Source organism: Humulus lupulus, chromosome 7 (assembly GCF_963169125.1).
Source record: "Humulus lupulus chromosome 7, drHumLupu1.1, whole genome shotgun sequence".
NCBI classification, from domain to species: domain Eukaryota; kingdom Viridiplantae; phylum Streptophyta; class Magnoliopsida; order Rosales; family Cannabaceae; genus Humulus; species Humulus lupulus.
In genome coordinates this window covers 20,775,018-20,799,219 of record NC_084799.1, presented here as the reverse complement: position 1 = coordinate 20,799,219, position 24,202 = coordinate 20,775,018, and positions in this window count along the sequence as shown.

Sequence of the window (24,202 nt, the reverse complement as noted above, 5' to 3'; positions counted from 1 at the left end):
GACTTGAGTATGTTCCCACTAGTAATAAGGTGTTTATGGAACATTTTATGATATTTAGGATGTTTGCTGTTATTTTTATAGATGACAATGCAATATTGTTATAAATTTAATCAATAATTATTATTAAATTTTAATTTATCAATATAATTAAATTTTACTTAATTAAATTTATTGATAAATCAAAATTTAATATTATACAACTTATGTATATAAAATATATAAAATTAAAATAATATGTAGATTCAACTCTTCCAATCAAGTATTCAGTTTCTGTTATATTTTCAAATTTAATACCAATCACAGATTCATTTTTTTAAAACTCAAAAATAATTTACTGACATTGAACCAATCACATTTTCAGAAACATAATTTTAGTCACTAAATTCAGATTTTCATTTTAGAATCTCATTTTTTAAAAATACAGTTTTCTAATCGCGAACCAATCAGACCCTAAACTATTTAATCAAAAACAAAAATAATAACTATTAACTAAGATTAACAAATATATATATATATATATATATCGTTATCAATTTGTTTTAAACTAAGATATAGAATTTAGATCAATTTTAAAATATATAGATGTATAATAAGAATTTGGGGGTGGCCTCTTTCATTTTGGCACGTAGTAAAATTATAATTCAATTTTTTTTTATATAATATTGTACATTATAGTTATAACATGCATCACATCAATATTTTAGAAATTATAAATAATTTACGATATTAGTTTTAAATAGTTAATTGCACGCGTATTTTTTTTAAACGTGTGCAATTAACCATTTTGAACTCATGATTTTAGTATGATAAATTATTTATAATTTTTTGAAAACTAGTGGGATGCCTATTAAAACTACACCGTCATATAAAAATTAATTTCTATACACGCCGAAAATAGGGAGTCATTGACTAGTAGAGACTAAACTACCACTCCTACTACATAATTTTCTAATAATTATATACAAATTGTAATGCCCCAAATTTCCTAATAAGGTTTAGGACCTTGATTAGGAGGTCGGGAGGGCCATAATTGATTTATTATATTATGTAATGATTATATGCATGTTTATGTGAATTATATTATTATATGATGGTGAATGCATGCATATGGGCTTATATATTAAATGTAAGGGCATTTTGGTAATTTGGCCATAGTGGGCGTAAATGTATATTTTGGGTGCATGGTTGAGATTAATTATAATTTTACCACATTGTATGTGGATTGGTTCGAGCTTCTCGACATGAGACGATCATGAGATGTAAGTGTTCGGTCTAGTCATAACGGGCTTAAGTTCGGGGCTCGGGGTGAGTCTCGGGATGATATTAATGATTAGAGCATTACCGGGAATTAAAGGGTAATGGGATGTGATTTATTGGTATTTGAGAATATGGAGATTAGTGGGAATTGGGAAGCGTTAATTATGATTAACGGGATAGGCGAAAAGTACCAATTTTACCCTTGAAATGGTTTAGAGGCTTTTGTTGGCTTAAGGGTATTTTGGTCATTTTGGGTTTTGGATATATATGATTTAAAGGCTGCTGGCTGTGGAAAGTGGTAGATTAAAACAGAGATAAAACAGAGCATCTTCATCCTCATCTCTCTCCCTCACCGTGCACCATTTCTCTTCCTTCTCCCTTTGGAATTTTGAGAGCCAACTTGAGGGAACAAGCTAGGAAATCAGGGTGGCAGCTAGGGGACTTGTGTCAGCCATTAAAGGAGGTTCAAGCTTGGGTTTAAGGTGAGCTTTATCCACTAACTTTCTGGTTATACCCTGTTTTAGTGTTAGATTTCAGCTTAAGTTTTATGGTGGCTTGTTTGAATTGATGGAGGTTTTAGTTGAGGTTTGTCTTGGGTTTTTCTAAGGGTATGGTATAGAACAAGTTTATGGATTGTATTGGAGGTTTGAGTGGTGTTTAAATTGGGTTTGATGGATTGGTTCCAAGAGAAATCATAAGGGAAGAAAAACAGGGGTTTTGGCTGAACTAGGGGGTTGCGCCGCGGCATGGATAGGGAGAGCCGCGGCCCTTGGTGTAAACTGGGTTTGGGCGCCTCTGTCTGAGGGGCGGGCCGCGGCATGGCCAAGGAGGGCCGCGGCCCTTAAGGCCCATTTTTGCCAAAATGGGGTTTTTAGCTTGGGGATTCAAGCCATAGGCCTCGGGGTTGAACCTACTACCCGGTTGAGTAGTATTTGAGGTCCCGGAGGTTAGGTTTTGGTTTGGGAACATTTTATTATTCATTTTATTAATGGTATCCTATATGTTTGGTTATGACTAGGTGACCGCTAAAGGACTAAAAGCTGATCGTTCTGAAAGGTCGTTTCTTTTATTAATTCTCGCTCGAACCCAAGGTAAGAAAACTGCACCCTGTGTATATGTGACATGCATGGCTATTATGGATGCATGTTGATTGATTATTGAGCATGACATGCATGGCTATTATGATGCATGTTGATTGGCTATTGAGTATGACGTGCATGGCTATTCTTGATGCATGTTGGATGTTTAAATGTAAACATTGATAGCATAATGAATGTCTGGCAATCTTGCCCATTTGCATATGATTATTATTGAGGCATGCTGGATGATTAAGTGTGATGCATGTGGTGCACGAGGAACATATGATTAGGGCATGCCATGAGTGATGAATATGAGATTGGCTAGAGCTTGAGTCTCTGAGTTTGTGCATGATTATGATTATGCTAGCAACTGTTTGGTAAGCATGATGAATGCCCTGTTCTTGGATAATTGGCATATGACACACATTGATAGCATTGCTTACTTGTGCATGGCACTGACTAATTAGTCAGATTTGGTAAAAGTGTTAGTATCAGCTGTGAGGCTGTGACTTATTAGTCAAGTTCGGCAGTGATACTGGACACTGATCACATAGCGCTGACTTATTAGTCAGAACGGTCTTAGCGTGGTTCACGCAAGCCAACGGGGATTAGATCTAATCGACTGCTAGCATTGAATGACTCAAGGAGCATTAATGCCTGACCGAACTTGAGGGTCGATGAACAAAAAGAGCCTGGAGGCTAGTGGTTTACCTAGCAGCCACTCTCCCGCTACAAAACAGAGCCTGGAGGCTAGTGGCTTACCTAGCAGCCACTCTCCTGCTAGAAAAGAGAGCTTGGAGGCTAGTGGCTTACTTAGCAGCCACTTTCCCGCTAGAAAGCAGAGCTTGGAGGCTGGTGGCTTACCTAACAGCCACTCTCCCGCTAGAATCATGTGATGATCACCCATTGGTTTGAAAGCTTTATGTTCAATGTGATTATAATGATAATCGTTTGATAATGTTTATGAAAAGTGTTATGTTTTCTTGCTGGGCTTTGGCTCACGGGTGCTATGTGGTGCAGGTAAATGCAAAAGGAAGCTGAGCCATCCTTGAGTTGAAGAGCTTAGGTGATGACGTGTACATATGCAGCTGCTCGACCGCCACGGCCGAGGTTTAAAGTGGAACTAGGGTTAAACCCTGTTTTGCCGCTTGGAACGGCCTGATGTAAATAATTTCTGTAATAAACTCTTAAATTTATATTTTCGGGATCCCAATGTATATATTAAACGTTCTAGTGAAACGTTACATCATAACCAAAATGTTTAAACCCTAAACCGCTAGTCTTACTTAGATCACAATTTTGGCCAAATGACTCGATTAGCGAGTTTAGCACTATTTACAAGGCACACCGTAACGGTCCCAGGAGTTGGGGCGTTACACAAATTATTATATATTTTTTTAAAAAAAATCTCATTCAAATTTTAAAATAACTTTAGATACGGTTGTCATTTTTTATTTTATTTTTATTATCATTCGTTGAAGCTAGGGAATTTGTTTATAAACAAAATTTGGAAGGGATGCTGTATAAATTTAATAAAGAATGTTATTAAAAATCATCAATTGTATTTCAATTTAGGAAGAATTGCATCAAAAATCTCTATCTAATCATATTTGTAACACAAGCAATTTTTTTTGGTAGCAGAAGCTTCTCTTGTTAGTATTTTGTTGCACAATTAGTCTATTATTGGTGCACTTAAATCCCCATACAGTGTTTTTTTATGAAATTTGGAATGGACAAGTGTCATTATTAACTTATTAACTATTAGGGATCAACTGTACAACAAAATGCTAACGTTAGAAATTTTTGCCACTAAAAAAATTACTTAAAGATTTAAGTGTTACAAACATGATTAATGAAGGTTTGTGCCGCAATTCTTTTTTAATTTATGAATAAATTTTGCTAGTCAACAACTCAAAACTAAAATAGTCTTAAATTACAATAATACCCTTGCTTGAAATTTATTTCAAATCTAAAATTAAAAATAAAACTTAAATGAGAATTAAATAACACTAATTTTGTGTAGGTATATTCATTATTCTAGCTTTATTGATTCGTTTGAAAAGATAAATAGTTTCTATGTTTTAGATTTTTATCTAATTTTTAAGTTTGAAACTTAGATTTTGGCAATTGTAAAAATTTGTTTACAGATACATAAAAAATTTAATTTAAATCTGTTCAAAGAAATGAATTATTTTAAAAGTAAAATAAGAAATATTTTTAAATACTTTAAGAATTTTCTTTAAAATAAGTTATTTAAAACTCTTTAAATAGTTGGTTGACAGTTGGATGGGAGGCAATTGTTAACTCTGACATAAATACACGTTCCATATCAATTTTTTTTTTAATAAATTTCTAAAATAGACATTGTAAATTTTAAAATAAATAAATTAATAACAATTTAAAATTGAGGAATTTGCCAAAATTGCTTTATCGGATATTGATATTAGCAAAATGGCTTTTTTATTTTAATTAATTTTTATAATTATTACATATTTTAAAAGAATGTTTTGTAAAAATGACCTAAATGGAAACTTTTATTAAGCAAATAGCTTTTAAAAAAAATTATTAGCAAAATGGTCTTTCTTTTTAATTACCAAAAAATCTTAATTAAACTTTTAATTAACATGAATATGTATTTTTTTGGCTGAATCCTCCTGAATTTGATTGAAAATAAAAAAGAAACCCTAAGAAAGAGAAATGTCTAATTCTCCTTTCTTTATTTATTGTAAAGGTTAGTACTTTACTTGAATCTCAGTTTTTACAATTGGGTATTCATTATGTCAAGTTATATAGCTATATTTAGCATAAATATACATTTTTCTGCTGAAAAAAATGAAATTCTAGTGTAAAAATAGGTCCAACTCGAGGTTGAAGACGACCTGGCAAATATGCGATCCAGTGCGACCCACGTGGGTCTCACAGAGTCTCTTAGTGCAATTTTCAGCAGTTACCAAATTGCACTAAGCGACCCTGTGCGACCCATATGGGTCTCACAGAGTCTCTTAGTACAATTTTCAGCAATGACCAAATTGCACTAAGCGACCCTATATGATTCATAGGGTCTCTTAGGGTCGTTTTGTATGTTTTAAAATGAACTTGTATCGCTTTAAAGTAATTATAAGCTAATTGATATGTTATTTTTATTTTATATTTGTTAATTTAAATATTTAATTTATGCCTTTATTTGCATGGACTATAATGGTGAGTGGAAGATGGTAGATAGACGCATTTGGGAATGGTTTGGTACTAGTTAAAACAAGGGATTTTTGGTTGATAGAAGTATAAAGTTTCATCAATTAGTGGATAAAGTCTACGAAAAAATAGGTGTTGATCGAAATTTGTATGAAATTGAAATTACTCATAAGTTAGTTAGTGAAATATTTAGTAAGATGGCACCAAGTCAGGTTTGTAATGATTCTGATGTTGAGGATCTTATGATATTCCACAAAGATAAAGATGCGATTGCTCTATATGTGTGCGTGAAAAAGAATAAAGATAAAGGAAAGACAAATCTTGTCAGTGATGGTGATGATGATGAGTTTGGTTGTGATGATAGTGATTTTGATACTGGAAGCTTTTATGATAACTATTTTGGTTGTCATATAATTGAACAAGTTTCAAATGAAGATCTAGTGCAGAACAATGGAGACATCATTGGTTCCAATCCAACACCAAATGATATAGTACAGGAGGGAGGTGACAATGTACTCGAGGAATGTGATAAATTAGTTGAAGAAAATAACAATGTAACTGAGGGAGGTGACAGTGTAGTCGAGAGCGGTCAGATCATCCCTTATCGAAATTTTGATATTGGAGAATTTACCAGAGAAGCAAGTCAAAATAGTGGGAGACATGATGAATCTGATTTAAATGTGGGTTGACACTTTGCAAGTAAGGATGAATTGAGTTATTATCTTAGTGTCATCGCCATTAATGGGAGATTTGAAATGAGAACAATAAGATCAAACAAGTCATTGAAGGAAGTTCGTTGTATTAGTGAAAATTGCTTATGGTGAGTGCGTGCTACAAAGAAGAAAGATTCATAATTCTTTGTCATTCGACAATACCATGGTCTTCACACTTGCTCATTGATGAACCGAAATATCAATCATAGACAAGCATCCAGCCGTGTTATTGGTGCTCGTGTACAGGGACACTTCAAGAACAGTAAGGATCCACTCAACCCTAGAAGCCTCGCGAGATTCATGTGCGAGGAAATGAAAGTTCAAGTCGGTTTTTGGAAGGCTTGGAAAGGAAAACGATGGGCTCAAAATTTGATCAGAGGAACAGCAAAAGAAATTTTTGCTTGCTCCCTTCGTATTGTCATATTTTGAAGCAGGTAAATCCATGCACAGTTACCCACATTGAACTTGATTCAGAAAATACGTTCAAGTACTTTTTTATGGCTTTGGGAGTGGCTATAAGAGGGTTCACCTACATGAGGAGAGTAATTGGTATAGATGCGGATTGGATCAAAACTAAGAATAAGGGTGTGTTATTAGTAGCAACTACACAAGATAGTGAATATCATACTTACCCCATTGCATGGGGTTTGGTTGATAGTGAGAATAACACTTCATGGACATGGTTCTTAGAGAGGTTAAAGGAGTTGATACCTGATAGCTCAGACTTGTGTTTTATTTCTGATAGACATCAAAGTATTGAACATGCAGTGCGTCATGTTTATGTTATGGCTTCTCATGGGGCATGTTATTGGCACATAAAGCAGAATATAAAACATCGTTTCAAAAGTGCTGCTTTGGCTAAATTGTACAAGAAAGCTGCAATTGCATACTGTATCAAAGAGTTTAATAAACATTTTGACCATATTCGCAAAATATATCCACGTGTTGCTAAGTATCTTGAGAATGATGCCAAGTTCAAAAAGTGGCTGAGAGCATATTTTGGTGGTAATCGGTATGAAGTTATGACCACTAACATAGTTGAGACTGTGAATAATTTGATGCGAAAGGCAAGAGAGTATCCAATTATTGCTATGATCGATTTTATCATAAGCACCATGGGACAATGGTTCCTTTCTCGTCCTCGAGAAGCATATGTTGTGACAACTCCATTGACACCGAAGAGAGAGGAAACCTTAAGAAAAAGATGGGATGAAGTTGGTTCATTGATAACACTCCAATTAAATGAGAATGAGTACAATGTAATGTGCGGAGAATTCGATGCAATAGTGAATTTAAGGTCAAAAAGTTGTACGTGCAAAATTTTTGATATCGAGAAACTTCCATGTGTTCATGCCATAGCAGCAGCATGAATGTCCCAACCTCAAAATACTGGGGAACTTATATATTCAATGTGGTCAAAATTCTACACTTCAGAATATTGGTAATTAGCATATGTTGAAACTATATATCATGTTCCTCCAAACTCACAGTGGACCAATATTCTTGAAGATGTTACTGCAATACAAGTGATAGCACCACCTGAAGACATGACTAAATGGCAGCTAAAAATCAACTGCATACCTTCCCAAGGTGAAGTTTCTAAGAGACAATATAATTGTGGGGCATGTGGACAATCAGGACATAATGGGTAGAAGTGTCCAAGTCGTCATGCACCATCAGATGTTAGAAGCACAACTAATATGTGATTTGTTATTGTATAGTTTTGTAAAAACTATGTTCACAGTTTCTTCTTTTAATCTATGTAAACTCTGTTTAGATTTATCTTTCTTTTAATCTATATAATCCAATGAGGCCCTTAGGGTCTCTTAGTGCATTTTGAAGGTATTTTATATTAGTGGTAAATGCTTCAATGTGACCCTTTGGGTCTCTTAGTCAATTTGAGGGTCTCTTATAAATTAGGTGTAAATGCTTCAATGCGACCCTTTGGGTCTCTTAGTGCAATTTTAGGGTTTCTTATAAATTAGGTGTAAATTCTTCAATGCGACCCTTAGGGTCTCTTAGTGCAATTTTAGGGTCTCTTATAAATATGATGTAAATTCTTCAATGCGACCCTTAGGGTCTCTTGGTGAAATTTTAGGGTCTCTTATAAATTAGGTGTAAATGCTTCAATGCGACCCTTAGGGTCTCTTAGTGCAATTTTTGGGTCTCTTATAAATTAAGTGTAAATTCTTCGATGCGACCCTTAGGGTCTCTTAGTGCAATTTTAGGGTTTCTTATAAATTAGGTGTAAATGCTTCAATGCGGCCCTTAGGGTCTCTTAGTGCAATTTTAGGGTCTCTTATAAATTAGGTGTAAATGCTTCAATGCGACCCTTATGGCCTCTTAGTGCAATTTTAGGGTCTTTTAGTGCAATTTTAGGGTATCTTAAAAATTAGGTCCAAATGCATATAAAGCGACCCTCATGGTCTCTTAGTGAAATTTGAGGGTCTCCTGTAAGTGATGTCTAAATTATAAAAGTGATTTAATTAATCAATTATATTATAAAATGTTATTATAACTAATTTAATCATTGAATTACATTATAAAAGATCTTTCATTAATAGTTTGATCGTTTAATAATATTTTATAAGTGATTTACTTATTGAATTCGATTTTATTGTTGATAAATAATCCAATTAGTATCACTACATAAGTACTTTCATCATTGAATTGCAATATAAAAGTCCAATTTTAGGACTACTTCTTAGGTGTAAATGCTCCAATGCGACCTTTAGTCTCTTAGTATCTGCTGGGCTCTTAATGTAATTTGAGAGTCTCTTATAAATTAGGTGTAAATGCTTCAATGCGACCCTCAAATTGCACTAAAAGACCTTGAGGGTTTCTTAGTGCAATTTGAGGGTCTCTTATAAATTAGGTCTAAATGCTTCAATGCGACCCTCAAGGTCTCTTAGAGCAATTTGAGAGTCTCTTATAAATTAGGTGTAAATGCATAAGTCCTTCAATATAGTAAGAAATACATAACACCAAAAGCAGATGTTCTTAACAAAAAAAAAAAAACAATACATCTAACTAGGAATCTGCACTACCGACATATAATTGAACTACATATGCCTGTCTAAAAGTATCTATGTTGTCATCGTTTAGCAACGTTCCAGCTGACTCATTGCACTTACCAGCAATGTGCATTTCTATTGTCTTCAGCATGAATATACCACAATCTCCCCTATGAAAGACAAGGTTAACTATATTAGTATTATCTTTAAAAGTTGACTCATATATGTAAATTTAAATGAAACTTACATTCTATTGCTTTGACGAATAGTATCTGCAGGGGCAACTTCTATCTTCATGAAGTACATACACTGAGCATGAAATTCATTAAAATGGCCACTATCACGAAGTAATAGCAGAAAATATTCTACAAGTGGTTGCACTGATCTTTCCATTACTTCTATGGAGATCCAGTAGTCTGGATTGGAGTTATAAATCCATATTGTCCACATTCTAATGTTTACTACCAATGCCATAAAAATGTTTGTTATTATTGTTCCATGGCACATAGAAGTAATTCAATTTTATTCTTTATGTTAAAATACCCTAAGCGACCATAAGCGACAATGTGGGTCACTTAGTTCAATTTTATTCTTTATGTTAAAATACACTAAGCGACCCTGTGTGGGTCGCTTAGTTCAATTTTATTATTTATGTTAAAATACATTAAGCAACCCTGTGGGTCGCTTAGTTCAATTTTCTTCTTAGTTGTTAAAATACACTAAGTGACCTTTGCGAGCCTCTAGGTCTCTTAGGGTCACTCGGTTTAATTTTGTTCTTGATGTTAAAATACACTAAGCGACCTTTGCAACTTAGAGGGTCGCTTAAGGTCACTTATTTCAATTTTCTTCTTAGATGTTAAAATACACTAAGCGACATTTGTGACCCTTTGAGTCTCTTATGATTACTTAGTTCAATTTTCTTGTTGATGTAAATATACACTAAGAAACCTAACCCAACTGAGGGTCGCTTATTTCAATTTTGTAATAAATATTTGCACTTAGTTCAATTTTCTTGTTGATGTATTTTGTTTGTTTGGCAAATTATTTCAGATTTCTAGAACTATTTTGACAACAGAGCTTCCTTGTGTCCCGAGTGTTATTATGAATGAAAATGTTCAAAGGAAATCTAAAGTTACCATTAGGTCTTCGATGCAAATATTTGAAAAGATAAATTCGTGGTTATCAAAAACTGACAAGATTGTTTTTAGAAAATATGGTCAATTGGGTCATTTGTTGGACCTCCCTTGGAAATGAGAGTTTTGGGGGACCTTATCGCACCAGATAATTGCAAGAAGGATAAATTGTCAAAAAAAAAACATGAGTTTTGGTTTTTGATAAATGGCAAACCTGTGAGGTTCTCTATCCAAGAGTTTGCAATAGTATTTGGATTATACACTGGTGGCGAATTAACACTAGAAGAACTAAATGTGGTTTCATCAAACAACAATTTAAAGAATAAATACTTCAAGGATAGGTCTATAAAAATAGAGGATGTAGCAAATGTTCTAGATAATATACCAAAAGAGGAGAGAACAAAAAGATAGAGTGAAGTTGTGCTTTGTCTACCTACTAAGTGTGTTTCTGTTAAATTCAAGTGTCGGTACTACAATAGATTTATCTTGGCTACAACTAGTGGACAATTTGGAAATATTTGATAAATATCCTTGGGGGCGGCTGGTCTATGAGAAGATTATAGATCAAATCACTCGTGTAAAGTTCCGGAAAGATCATAAAAAGATATTATCAGGTGGAACTTCATATGTTGTCCTTGGATATTTCAAGTAAAAAAATCTAAAATTTTGTATCTAAATTTTGATAAGTATGGCTTATCATATGTTTTTCTTGCTTATAATTTTTGTTTTGATTCTTATAGATATGGATCTGTGAAGCAATGCCAAAATTTGGAGAAATGATTGGACAAAGAATTCTAGAAAATCATATTCCACGATGGATTGATTGGAAAATAAATGTTAAGGTCCAAAATATCACAGTTGCAAGAATATTCAAAGTAATAGAAGAAGATGATGAGGTATTTATCCACTTATAAAAGTTGCTTATGAATTTTTTAAAACGCAAATATATTTGGTTATGTTAACTTATTTTACTTTTCTTTATTTGGTTTTTCAGTTCTTTGTGCGACCTACTATACTTCCAAGTGCGGAAGAGAATGTACAACTGTTCTATGAAAGGCTTCATAGCTATGTAGACAATGTAGATGACATTATAGATCAGATTTCTTCATTTTTAGGCGGCAATGTCATCCTGCGTAATAATCCTCGTATTGTTATGGGAGAAGAGGCCCAGATCCATCCAGAGTGTTCTACGCCAGATTCCCCACCTCCATCTCCTCATCCACCATCCTCAGAGGGTCCTTCAACCCAGATCTTTGTAGATTCTTCTATGCCACCTCCTCAATTTACTCCAATTCATCCTGTGCCATCCTCACAATCTGCCCCAACTGATCATGTTTATAGTGAATTATTGGAATCACTAAAATGTTTCATGGCTGAACAAGAAAAACTGCACATAGCGAGATATGAGGAGATGGAACGTTTGAATAAAGAGAGGTATGAAAAGATTGAACGTTTGAATAAAGAGAGGCATGACGCAATCATGGCAGCCAACTCTAAGAGTGAGTTTTGAATAGAGAGAGAAATGTGGCATTAATGGAAAAGTTGGATATTTTGATTGAAATCCTTCGACTTGTGCATGCACATTTTTTCTGGGTGTGAAGACCCACAGGTAACTTTTCAAGTACTTTAGCTTATGATTATTCTTTATTTCTTAATTATAAGTTAAATGCTTTGTTACTCCATGGTTGTAGGATACACCTTCCAATGCGCATGCAAACTTTGTAGATGGATTCACCACACCTCAAGGAGAGCATAATATAGATACTGACCCTAAGGTACCTGATATGGCTGCACAACCTTCTAGAGACGCAATCACCACACCATCTCATTCACCTGCACATACCTATGAGACACCACCATCAATTATTTATGAAGGGGTTGGTAACGAAGAACCTCGTGATGAGGAAGAATAGGTAGTTCGAGATGGCCGACCATTGAGATTAAGAAAATGTGCTCGAAACTTGTTGTTACCTTTCATATCATGGCCAAAGAAACGTCGATACTCAAAGTTAGAACCTCCTACTTTCGACCCTTTTAGGCTGCCTATTGAAAATGATGTGCAAGCTTTTTATAGGTGGTACAATGAGGATACATGTGGTAGACCCGTCATTCGTTGCGGCCTATTATTTCGAGAAAGAAGTTTTTTTGAGACTTTGTTGGCAAATGAACAATATATTGATAACGAGGTAAGCTGTATCATTCAATTATTTCATAATAATTAGTCAATACTAGTTTTCTTTTTCAGCTTAACTAATATTGAATAGTTGATGCTTTTGGGCAGCATGTGGATGAAATAACCTATATATTTAGAAAAAGAATGGACAAATTTCAAGACATATTTCCATAAGATAGATGCATTTTGACGAATGAGTTTGGGAAATATGTTCGTGAGTGCTATCACTTGTATTGCAGTAACATCTTCAGGAATGTTGGTCCACTATGAGTTTGGAGGAACAAGATATATAGTTTCAACATATGCTAACAACCAATATTCTAAAGTGTAGAATTTTGAACACATTGAATATATAAGTTCCCCAGTATTTTGAGGTTGGGACTTTCCTACTGCTGCTATGACATGAACACATGGAAGCTTCTCAATATCAAAAATTTTGCACGTACAACTTTTTGACCTTAAATTCACTATTGCATCAAATTCTCTGCACATTACATTGTACTCATTCTCATTTAATTGGAGTGTTATAAATGAACCAACTCATCCCATCTTTTTCTTAAGGTTTCCACTCTCTTCGGTGTCAATGGAGTTGTCACAACATATGCTTCTCGACGACGAGTAAGGAACCACTATCCCATGGTGCTTATGATAAAATCGATCATAGCAATAATTGGATACTCTCTTGCCTTTCGCATCAAATTATTCACAGTCTCAACTATGTTAGTGGTCATAACTTCATACTGATTACCACCAAAATGTGTTCTCGACCACTTTTTGAACTTGGCATAATTCTCAAGATACTTAGCAACACGTGGATATATTTTGCGAATATGGTCAAAATGTTTATTAAACTCTTTGATACGATATGCAATTGCAGCTTTCTTGTACAATTTAGTCGAAGCAGCGCTTTTGAAACGATGTTTTATATTCTACTTTACGTGCCAATAGCATGCCCCATGAGAAGCCATAACATAAACATGACGCACTGCATGTTCGATACTTTGATGTCTATCAAAAATAAAACACAAGTCTGAGCTATCAGGTTTCAACTCCTTTAACTTCTCTAAGAACCATGTCCAAGAAGCGTTATTCTCACTATCAACCAAACCCCATGCAATGGGGTAAGTATGATATTCACTATCTTGTGTAGTTGCTACTAATAACACACCCTTACGCTTAGTTTTGATCCAAGCCGCATCCATACCAATTACTTTCCTCATGTAGGTGAACCCTCTTATAGCCACTCCCAAAGCCATAAAAAAGTACTTGAACGTATTTTCTGAATCAAGTTCAATGTGGGTAACTGTGCCTGGATTTACCTACTTCAAAATATGAAAATACGAAGGGAGCAAGCAAAAAATTTCTTTTGCTGTTCCTCTGATCAAATTTTGAGCCCATCGTTTTCCTTTCCAAGCCTTCCAAAAACCGACTTGAACTTTCATTTCCTCGCGCATGAATCCCGCGAGGCTTCTAGGGTTGAGTGGACCCTTACTGTTCTTGAAGTGTCCCTGTACACGAGCACCAATAACACGGCTGGATGCTTGTCTATGATTGGCATTTCAGTTCATCAATGAGCAAGTGTGAAGACCATGGTATTGTCGAATGAAAAAGAATTATGAATCTTTCATCTTTGTAGCATGCACTCGCCATAAGCAATTTTCACTAATACAACGAACTTCCTTCAATGACTTGTTTGATCTTATTGTTCTCATTTCAAATCTCCCATTAATGGTGATGACACTAAGATAATAACTCAATTCATCCTTACTTGCAAAGTGTCAACCCACATTTAAATCAGATCCATCATGTCTCCCACTATTTTGACTTGCTTCTCTGGTAAATTCTCCAATATCAAAATTTCGATAAGGGATGATTTGACCGCTCTCGACTACATTGTCACCTCCCTCAGTTACATTGTTATTTTCTTCAACTAATTTATCACATTCCTCGAGTACATTGTCACCTCCCTCCTGTACTATATCATTTGGTGTTGGATTGGAACCAATGATGTCTCCATTGTTCTGCACTAGATCTTCATTTGAAACTTGTTCAATTATATGACAACCAAAATAGTTATCATAAAAGCTTCCACTATCAAAATCATTATCATCACAACCAAACTCATCATCATCACCAACAAATCCATCACCATCACTGACAAGGTTTTTCTTTCCTTTATCTTTATTCTTTTTTATGCACACATATAGAGGAATCGTGTCTTTATCTTTGTAGAATATCATAAGATCCTCAACATCAGAATCATTACAACCTGACTTGGTGCCATCTTACTAAATGTTTCACTAACTAACTTATGAGTAGTTTTAATTTCATACAAATTTCGATCAACACCTATTTTTCGTAGACTTTATCCACTAATTGATGAAACTTTATACTTCTATCAACCAAAAATCCCTTGTTGCAACCAGTACCAAACCATTCCCAAATGTGTTTATCTACAATCTTCCACTCACCATTATAGTCCATCCAAATAAAGGCACAATCCATATCTGTCATAAAGTTAAGTATTTAAATTAACAAGTATAAAATAAAAATAACATATCAATTAGCTTATAATTACTTTAAAGCCATACAAGTTCATTTTAAAACATACAAAACGACCCTAAGAGACCCCATGCGACCCTATGAATTAAATAGGGTCGCTTAGTGCAATTTGGTCACTGTTGAAAATTGCACTAAGCGACCCTATGCGACCCATGGGTCTCACAGGGTCGCTTAGTGCAATTTGGTCACTGCTGAAAATTGCACTAAGAGACTCTGTGAGACCCACATGGGTCGCGCAGGGTCGCATATTGCCAGGTCGTCTTCAACTTCTAGTTGGACCTATTTTTACACTAGAATTTCATTTTTTTTCAGTAGAAAAAGGTATATTTATGTTGAATATAGTTATATAACTTGAAATAATGAATACCCAATTGTAAAAACTGAGATTCAAGTAATGTACTAACCTTTACAATAAATGAGGAAAGGAGAATCAGACACTCACGTTCAAGAGTGCATGAAGATTTCTCTTTCCTAGGGTTTCTTTTTTATTTTCAATCTAATTCAGCCAAAAAAATATACATTAATGTTAATTAAATGAGTTTTAATTAAGATTTTTCGTTAATTAAAAATAAAGGCCATTTTGCTAATAAATTTTTTTGAAAAGCTATTTGCCTAATAAAAGTTTCCATTTAGGTCATTTTTACAAAACACTCTTTAAAATTCAATATACTTTATTTACATCCGAAAAGATTCCAGTCGGCTGATCGGTGCTCAAAATCATAATGAGGCAGCAGTTCGCCAGTGCTGGTGTATTTCGAATTGTTGAGGTAGTTCGTTCGTGTAGGCAGTCTTGGTGAAGTTGTTGAGGACTACATCTTTGACCACTTTGTGGACGCAGATCGGCCATATGATACCGTCCATGGTGGAGTTTTCTTTGATGTCTTATGCCTGGCGAGCTTAGGGAAATTGACAAGCATGGGAATCGTGCGATATGGAATGGATCTTTGGTGAAAACGTTGTTACCAGCCGGTGCATTCCTGATCAGTGAGATCACAGGCGAGGAGGCAATCTGCTAGCTTGTTCCTATTTAGAACTAAGAGTGAGACATTATGAAATATCTGGTAGTAGTTTATCGCATTGAATACAACATCTTCTTTCTTTGTCAATGATTTGAATTTTGATACTTTCAGAACAAATTATAGAATTATAACAATAAATTGTAGAGTTCAAGCGTGGAGACCGGTGTCGTATAAAATGTCATATTTGTCAAAATATATCGTTTATATAAAAATTGTACATATAGATACGGAAATTATTGGTTTTAATTTTGTTAATTTTGAATAATTAAATAACTGGTTAAACAAATAATTTTTAAATTCAAATCTCAAGGATACAGGAGTGTGTTGCACCACACTAGGGGTCTCCTTAATTTTATCATTTGTTTGTTTAATCAATATTTAAGACAATATATTTATCTCAAAATAAATATTAGTTAATTCAAAATTAACTTTATCTTAAAATATCAGTTTTAAATAAATAAATATCTTATTATAAATAAGTTAAATATTAATCTCTCTTCATATTAATCTAAACATGATTAATATTTATTGTTTACTGAGTTTTTTGGAAACTTTAATAATAGAAGATTAGAGAGCTTAGAAGAAAGGGTTTGAGGAGTAAAGACAAGGTTTTTGCGTGGTTGGGGCGTTAATGAGCCTTAGTCCACGAGGCAGTTGTATTAGAGCTTAGAGAACCTTTGACAATGGAGTTTTTTTACAAGTTTGAGCAGAGTAACTGCTTACAATAAAAATCTCGGATCCCCTCCTCAGTGCACTACTATTCATATTTATAGGCACAGGAGTGCACTGGGCTTGGGCCGGGCTGACCCGGGCCCAATAAGGGCGTAAATACCATTAGCTTCTTTGATGGGAGCCCAATACAAAGGATTAAAATATGAAATGTACAATAATCAAAGCCCATTGGGCCAAACCAAATAATATCTTATTCTAAGACATAAGACAAACTGGAGTTTCAGTCTGGGTTCTCTGGCCTACGAGGAAGATTTGGGGGATAAGATCGGTCAGAGTAGTGGCGGCGCAGTTCTGAACCAACGGCGTACAATCCTAAGGTAGCCTCTTCTACAGGTTAAGCGTGGGGACAACCCCCACGCTTCATGGGACGATGTCAGTATCCTAGGCACTTTACCTCGCCAACCTCGGACAACTGACCCGGGTTCGTTTACCAACGTCCCCCTCCGTTCACCAAGGTCCCGGACCATTTACCAGGATCTCGAACCATTTACTAGGATCCGGGTTCATACCACCTGCCCCGACGGAGGTCCTGGTCTACACTCCCGGACGCCCTTTGGGCCTTGCCTAGACTTGGGCTACCAACATTCGTTTTCCTCTCGTCAAATGGGCCCGATCTGGGCCTTAACTCCAAATCGGGCGGCCCACGGGCTTAGAGTGTGAATCTAGACACTCGGAAAGAAATGGGGAACATTTATTTTAACATATAGATTTTCAAAATACAAACTATATAGTTAAATAATTAATTAATTCACAATTAATCAACTGTCAATAATTATCACATAATTATTTCCTTGCCCTCGAAAATTAATTCAATTGCAATTAAGTCATTATCTCTACAAATCTTTCTTTTGACATCCTTACCCTTTACAGTGTAGGACAGAGTTGATCTGGGGACAATGGACCTATAATACGAAGCTCCAATTAACCAAATTATTAATTAAACTCTTTAATCTAATAATTTTATTTATTATTTTTATGATTACTCCACTAAAACACATGGAATTGCACTCTAAGTTTTTATGGAATTATATTTACAGAGTTTTCTCTTGTAGTCCATTGATATAATCAATAAATATAGTTATGTCCTCCATTTATTGGTTCGTTAATTAGAGTTGGTCAATATTACTGTTTTACCATTCTAATTACCTCTTGATCTTTAAGTACCATTAATTCACTAGCGAATAATTAATCTATAATCAAATTATAGATTTGAGCTCAATCACTATTCAATTATAGAATTAACCCTTAAGGGAACCAATATTCGATATGTTATGAAAGTATGGATTCCATTATTGTAAATCATGTTCCCAGCCATTTATGATATTGAATCTCCAAAACAAAAGTCATTAGTCTCATTATACTAAGAAACCTTAACGAGTGAATCAAAAGATCCAATAAACACAAACAGGAGTTCATGAATACTCATGATTTAGACTGATCTACAAATGATCATCTATTATGATAAAAAATTAAATCTTTATGTCAAACGACAAGTTTATAAAGATAATTAATTCTCACCGGTCCTATCATATATAATCTCTATTATATACAACACATTTACCAAGATGTTTGTAACATCCCGAATTCCTAATAAGGCTTAGTGCCTTGATTAAGGAGCCAAGAGGGCAATATTGGATTAAGTATGTGTTTATGTGATATATGCATATATGATTATGTGAATTATGTGAGATATATTATGATATGACTACGCTTGCATGTGTTAAGTATATTAAATATGCATGTAGGTCCGTTTCTTATTAGAAGGGTATTTTCGTAATTGTGACTCATTGATGGTATATTTGTATGTATGTTTGCTTTATGAATGAGACCACATTATTATGTGGATATATTTGAATTATTCGACATGAGACAACCCTTTTGAGCAAAGTAGTGGTTAAGTCACAACGGGGTTAAATATCCGGCTTGTGGTGAGCCTAGATGTATTTTGGTAATTTAGTACATTACCGGGGATTATTGGGTAATGGGAATTTATTGGTTATTAATTGGGAATATTGGTGTTAATTTAGATTAGTGGGATATGGGGGAAAAATATGATTTTGCCCTTGGGGTATTAAAGGGCAATTGATTTGACCAAATGGCAGTTTGGTATTTTCCAAGCCAAATGGTGACTTAAGCTTACTAGAAGCTCTCAGAAGTAACCAAAAGCAAAAGAAAACACTCAGCAGCTCCCACTTCGTCTCTCTCTCGTTTTTTTCTTTCTCTCTTGGGCACTTAGGGAATTCTTGAAATTTTTAGAGGAAAGCCTTGGAATTTGGGAGAGCTTGGAGAAGTTTAGAGCTGGGGATTTGTTTGAGATTCATCCTAGTGTCAAAATCATTTAGTTGAGCTAAGAGTTCTCCCCTATCTTGGTGAATTTTTGGTTTGAGTTCTTTGTATTTTTGAGCTTAGAAGCTCAAGATGAGATTTTTGGTGTTAATGGAATTTTGATAAAGTTTTTGGGGTTTATATGTTGTTTGGGAACGTTTTGGGACTTATTTTTGGCTATGGTTTGGTTTTGGGAGGAAATTTTGGGATTTTGGCTTGGAAGAAAACATAGAATTTTGGGTTCTTGAGTTCCCGCCGCGGCTCACAGGAACTCAGAAGGATAAGGAGGTCCCTCAAAATGCTTTGGTGTCGCGATGCTGGGTAGGTTTTGTCGCGGTGTATGTCCAATGAGGATAGTTTCAGAGCTCTTTGCCTTATGGCACGCCACGGACCTATGGGGCTTGAGATGCGACTCTAATTAGGGAAATGACCAATTCAGGTTTTGAGTTGCGAGGACTCAAACCTAAGGGCTCAGGAAGGATTCTATTACCCGGTTTAGTAGAATTCGAGGTCCCAGAGGCTAGTACTTGGTCCAGAAGCCCTTATTCGCTCGTTATTGATGGATATTCTCTATTATGGTTGTAACTAGGTTACCGATCGACTCAAGAGGAAAGGGGTCGTGCTCAGGGTCGTGATACTTGTCTCGCTAAGGACATAAGGTAAGAAAATTGCACCCAGTATGTGATTAGGGTTTGGCCCGGTTATCGAACATGGTTATGACCATGCTTGGACTGTTTTATTAGACATGTTAAATGTGTTGTGCTTACTTGTGATATATGATGTATGCTTATCTGTTTTATCTAATTGAAAGGCTAGACTTATGAGTCAAGGGCAACAATAGTGTGTTGAGCGCATGCCAAATTGGTTAGGCCTATCCAGGAGCGTGATATACGCTTGAACGCCCCTATGGTAGCTTGGAAAATAAAATGCCAGGTACGCTTGCCCAGCCCTAAGGCTGGTTATACAAAGAATAGGGCAATGGGCCCCGGTGTGACTCTACTGTCACTTATCTAGGGTAACGGGCCCCGGTGTGATTCTATAGTCACTTATCTAAATTAAATACATGCATGAGTAAAGTTATTACTGTTGGGCATGCTAGATAAAATTTTGTAATCTCTTATTAACTGCTTATGAGCATGTGTATGTTTTCTTGCTGAGCCTTGGCTCACGGGTGCTATGTGGTACAGGTAAGGGAAATGGGAAGCTGGACAAGCCATGAGTTGGAGAGATTTGGTAGCGACATGTACATATGTAGCCTGCTCGACCGCCATGGCGGGGGATTCTCAGAGGAACTAGGGTCGAACCCTAATTTTGCCACTTAGGCCGGTCTGTTTGTATTCCTTTGAGTTGTAATTAACTTTTAAACGCTTATTTTGGGATCATGTGTACGAACTCAAACATTTTAATGAAAGTAATATTATTTTGACCAAAATTTTTAACCCTGACCCATTAATTACTGTTAATTACATGTTTATGTCCAAATGACTCGGTTAGTGAGTCCAACACTATTTGAAATACACAGTGTAACGGTCTTGGCTATCCAGGGCGTTACAATGTCTATCCACATCAATAATCTGAATCTAGATCACTTGTATCTCGCATGCTTAGTAAAGCACACTAGTAACCATTCATTAAAGATTTCATACTTTAATATATTACTGACTATTTTATTCATTATATATGATCTTAATTCTTTCGTACTAATACAAGATCATATTCTCATGAATGAATAAAGAATTTTCTTAATATTATTATATAATTAATTCAAACGATAATTATAACATTCAAATATAATAAAATTTTACTTTTATTTAAATCAATAAAATGTCTTTACATATTTTTACAACTAGCTGGTGTGCCACTCGTGTACCCAGCTGAGTGCCACCTGTTAACGTAGCAGGTGTGCCTCCCGAGCATCCCGTTGATGTGGCGCAAGATCTGCCAGTTGGTGTGCCACATGTCACATAAGAGCGTGGCAAGGGCAAAATCGATTAAAACACTGCTCCAGGGAAAAAGAAGGCTTGTCGAGCCCCCGAACACAACAGTACTCTGAGGCCAGCCAGTCAGAGTAAAGGGAAAGGGGCCTGAGGATATCACCAGGCCGCCAACAGCCGTGGAGTTGAAGGCGTTCCGCCTAGGCACTATGGGACTAACCACGCTAGGTCTGGAAGTGGTGTCCCCCCAGCACCTCGCCAGTCTTGTAGATCCCTCGACCAAGTGGCCAATTGGTGGAATGTCTCCTTTAACTGAGAGCAAGGCTTCAACATCTCGATCAATAACAAAAACATCAAGTTTGACGGAGAGACCGAAGTAGGGTATCCCAAGGACGGTGGTTGCCACCAAGGTCAACCAGACCTACAAGATGACTCAAATGCTCGTAGGGGTATAGCAGCTCCCGAGGAAGAGATCAGCCAGATCTCCAGGACAATCTTAATGCCCGGAAGATAGAACACCCGATATAGAGTGCCAATCAAGACCGCGACCCTCTCCACGTAGAATTGGAGAGTTTAAAAAAGATTATGCTTAGGATGGATCGAAGACAAGGCCATAACTATGACTTGGAGGACGAGGATAGGGAGCCGTGTGCTTCCCACATAGTGGAAGCCCCGTTACCCCAAGGCTTCAAGATGTCAACCATCACGTCTTATGATGGTAGCACGAATCCCACCGAGCATCTGTCAAAGTTCAATCGATTAATGTCGGTGCATCGTGTCTTCGAGGATGTGAAGTGCCACGTGTTCCTGTTGACCTTAACGGGGCTGAAAGATGGGTGGTTCAAGAAGCACAAATCGGGGTCCATTCATTCCTGGCACCAGCTCTCATCCTCATTTCGAAGACAGTTTATAGCAGCTAGGAAAGTGAGCTTTGAGGTCAACACCTTGGCCAACATAAAGCAAGGACCCCTCAAAACCCTCAAGGCCTACATAAAGCGCTTCAAAGAGGAAACCGCTAGGACCAAGTGTTATATTATTTTATAATATAATGTTTTAGATTAAATAAATGTGACATAGATTGTTACATATTGTAACATATAATAGAGAGTTGCATTATTTGGATATATGAGAAATATCCAAACATGTAACATATTTGGTGTTACAAATTCATCACAAATTTGTAACTCCCAAATATTACCCAATAATGTGTAGATTTGATATTACACATTTTGATTTGAATTTCTTAAAGCCATATGTGAAATATGGCTGTTAGAGATGTGATTTTAACTCCCATAATGTGTATGGAAGTTACAAAATCAAATGGGAATGAATTTGGAACGTTTTGGCAAATTTGGAAAATTGGTTGCTGAAAAAATGACTTGGGCCGCTGCCTATGTTTTTCAGGTCGCGGCACAAGAGGCAAAAATAGGCAAAAAACACACCGTGGGTCGCAGCTCGTGTTTTTCAAGCCGCGGCCTGAGCGGCTGACAACATTTTCCAACTTTGGTTTTATCCAATTTTGAACGTTTCCAACAGCCAAGTAACTCCCAAATCTCTATTTTAATTCCATAAACATCCAATTAATCATTGGTAACAGCCATGGGGGTTGGTGGAATTTGAAATTCAAAGGGTGTCTCAAAACTCTATAAATAGGAGTCTAATGCTCACTTGTAAGACACAACATTTCTATCCATTAGAGCACTTGGCTAGAAACACCTTGAGGCTTGATAATTCCAGAAAGCATTTCCTATAATCTGTGAGAGATCCTTTAGTGCTTGAGTTAGGGGGAAATAAGCTTTTGGACAAAGGTTTCAAACCTTGTTCAAGTTGGTGATCCCCAACACTCTTCACTTTGGTAGTGTGAGTGAGAGTTGATTCTATTTATTTTGTTTGTTCTTTCTTTCTATTCTATTTCTCTTCATCTTCATATTCTTCTCTTTTGTTTATTTGTATTTCTTGTTTTGGGTTGTGTTATACCCAAAAATTGGAGAATGCATCCTAGGAGGCTAAGGAGAATGCATTCTAGGAGAGCTAAGGGGAGTGGTCCTAGGAGACCCCAAGGAGGATGTGGTCCTAGGAGACCTCAAGGGAGTGGTCTTAGGAGACCCCAAGGAGAAAGTGGTCTTAGGAGACCCCAAGGAGGATGTGGTCCTAAGAGACCCCAAGGGTGTGTAGGAGGCAAGCCTCCCAAGGTTTCCTAAGTGTTGGCTCGAACGTGTCCAAGCTAAGTAGCTAAGGAGGAGGAGTCTCATGCAAGAGGAAGAAGACTTAGATTTTGATAAGGAGAGCCTATACAATGTTCGATCGGACATGTTTGGGAGATGCTAGAGGAGAATGCCTTGATCTTGTCCAAGGTGAGATGTTATGGAGGAGGTTGCCTCAATGTTGTCCAAGGTGAGGTGCTAAGGAGGTTGCCTCAATGTTGTCCAAGGTGAGGTGCCAAGGAGGTTGCCTCAATGTTGTCCAAGGTGAGGTGCTAAGGAGGTTGCCTCAATGTTGTCCAAGGTGAGGTACCAAGGAGGTTGCCTCAGACCACCTTGGTCTGAGGAGAAGCCAAGGAGATTGGTTCAAGGAGGAACATGGCATGCTAGAGGAGAGTGTCATGTTAGAGGAGAGAAGTGCATGTCCTACCACCATGCACGTCCGACCAACACTTGCATGAGTGGTCAGTAGGAGGTGGATCAACTAGCTAGAGGAGACTAAGTCAAGATTCCCAGAGACAGCTTCAACAACATACGCGGGAATCTTTCATTCTTCCCACAAATGGGGGGTTTGTTACATTTCGAATTTTGAATGTTTAAATGTAATAAATATAATAAAATATCCCTATCATAAAGGGATATCAGTTGAGGATCCCAGGCCTATAAATAGAGAGCTTATGGGATGAGAGAGGGGGCTTCTGCTGCTTCTTCTTTCTAGAGAGAGAAAATTGGGACTGTGTATTCTAGAGAGAGAAAGTTGGGTCTGTGTATTCTAGAGAGAGACTTCTTGTATTTTTGCCATATGTACTGAAGAAACTCAGTTGGCTCAGTCCATTTGATCTTGAGTACAGATCTATAAATCACAACT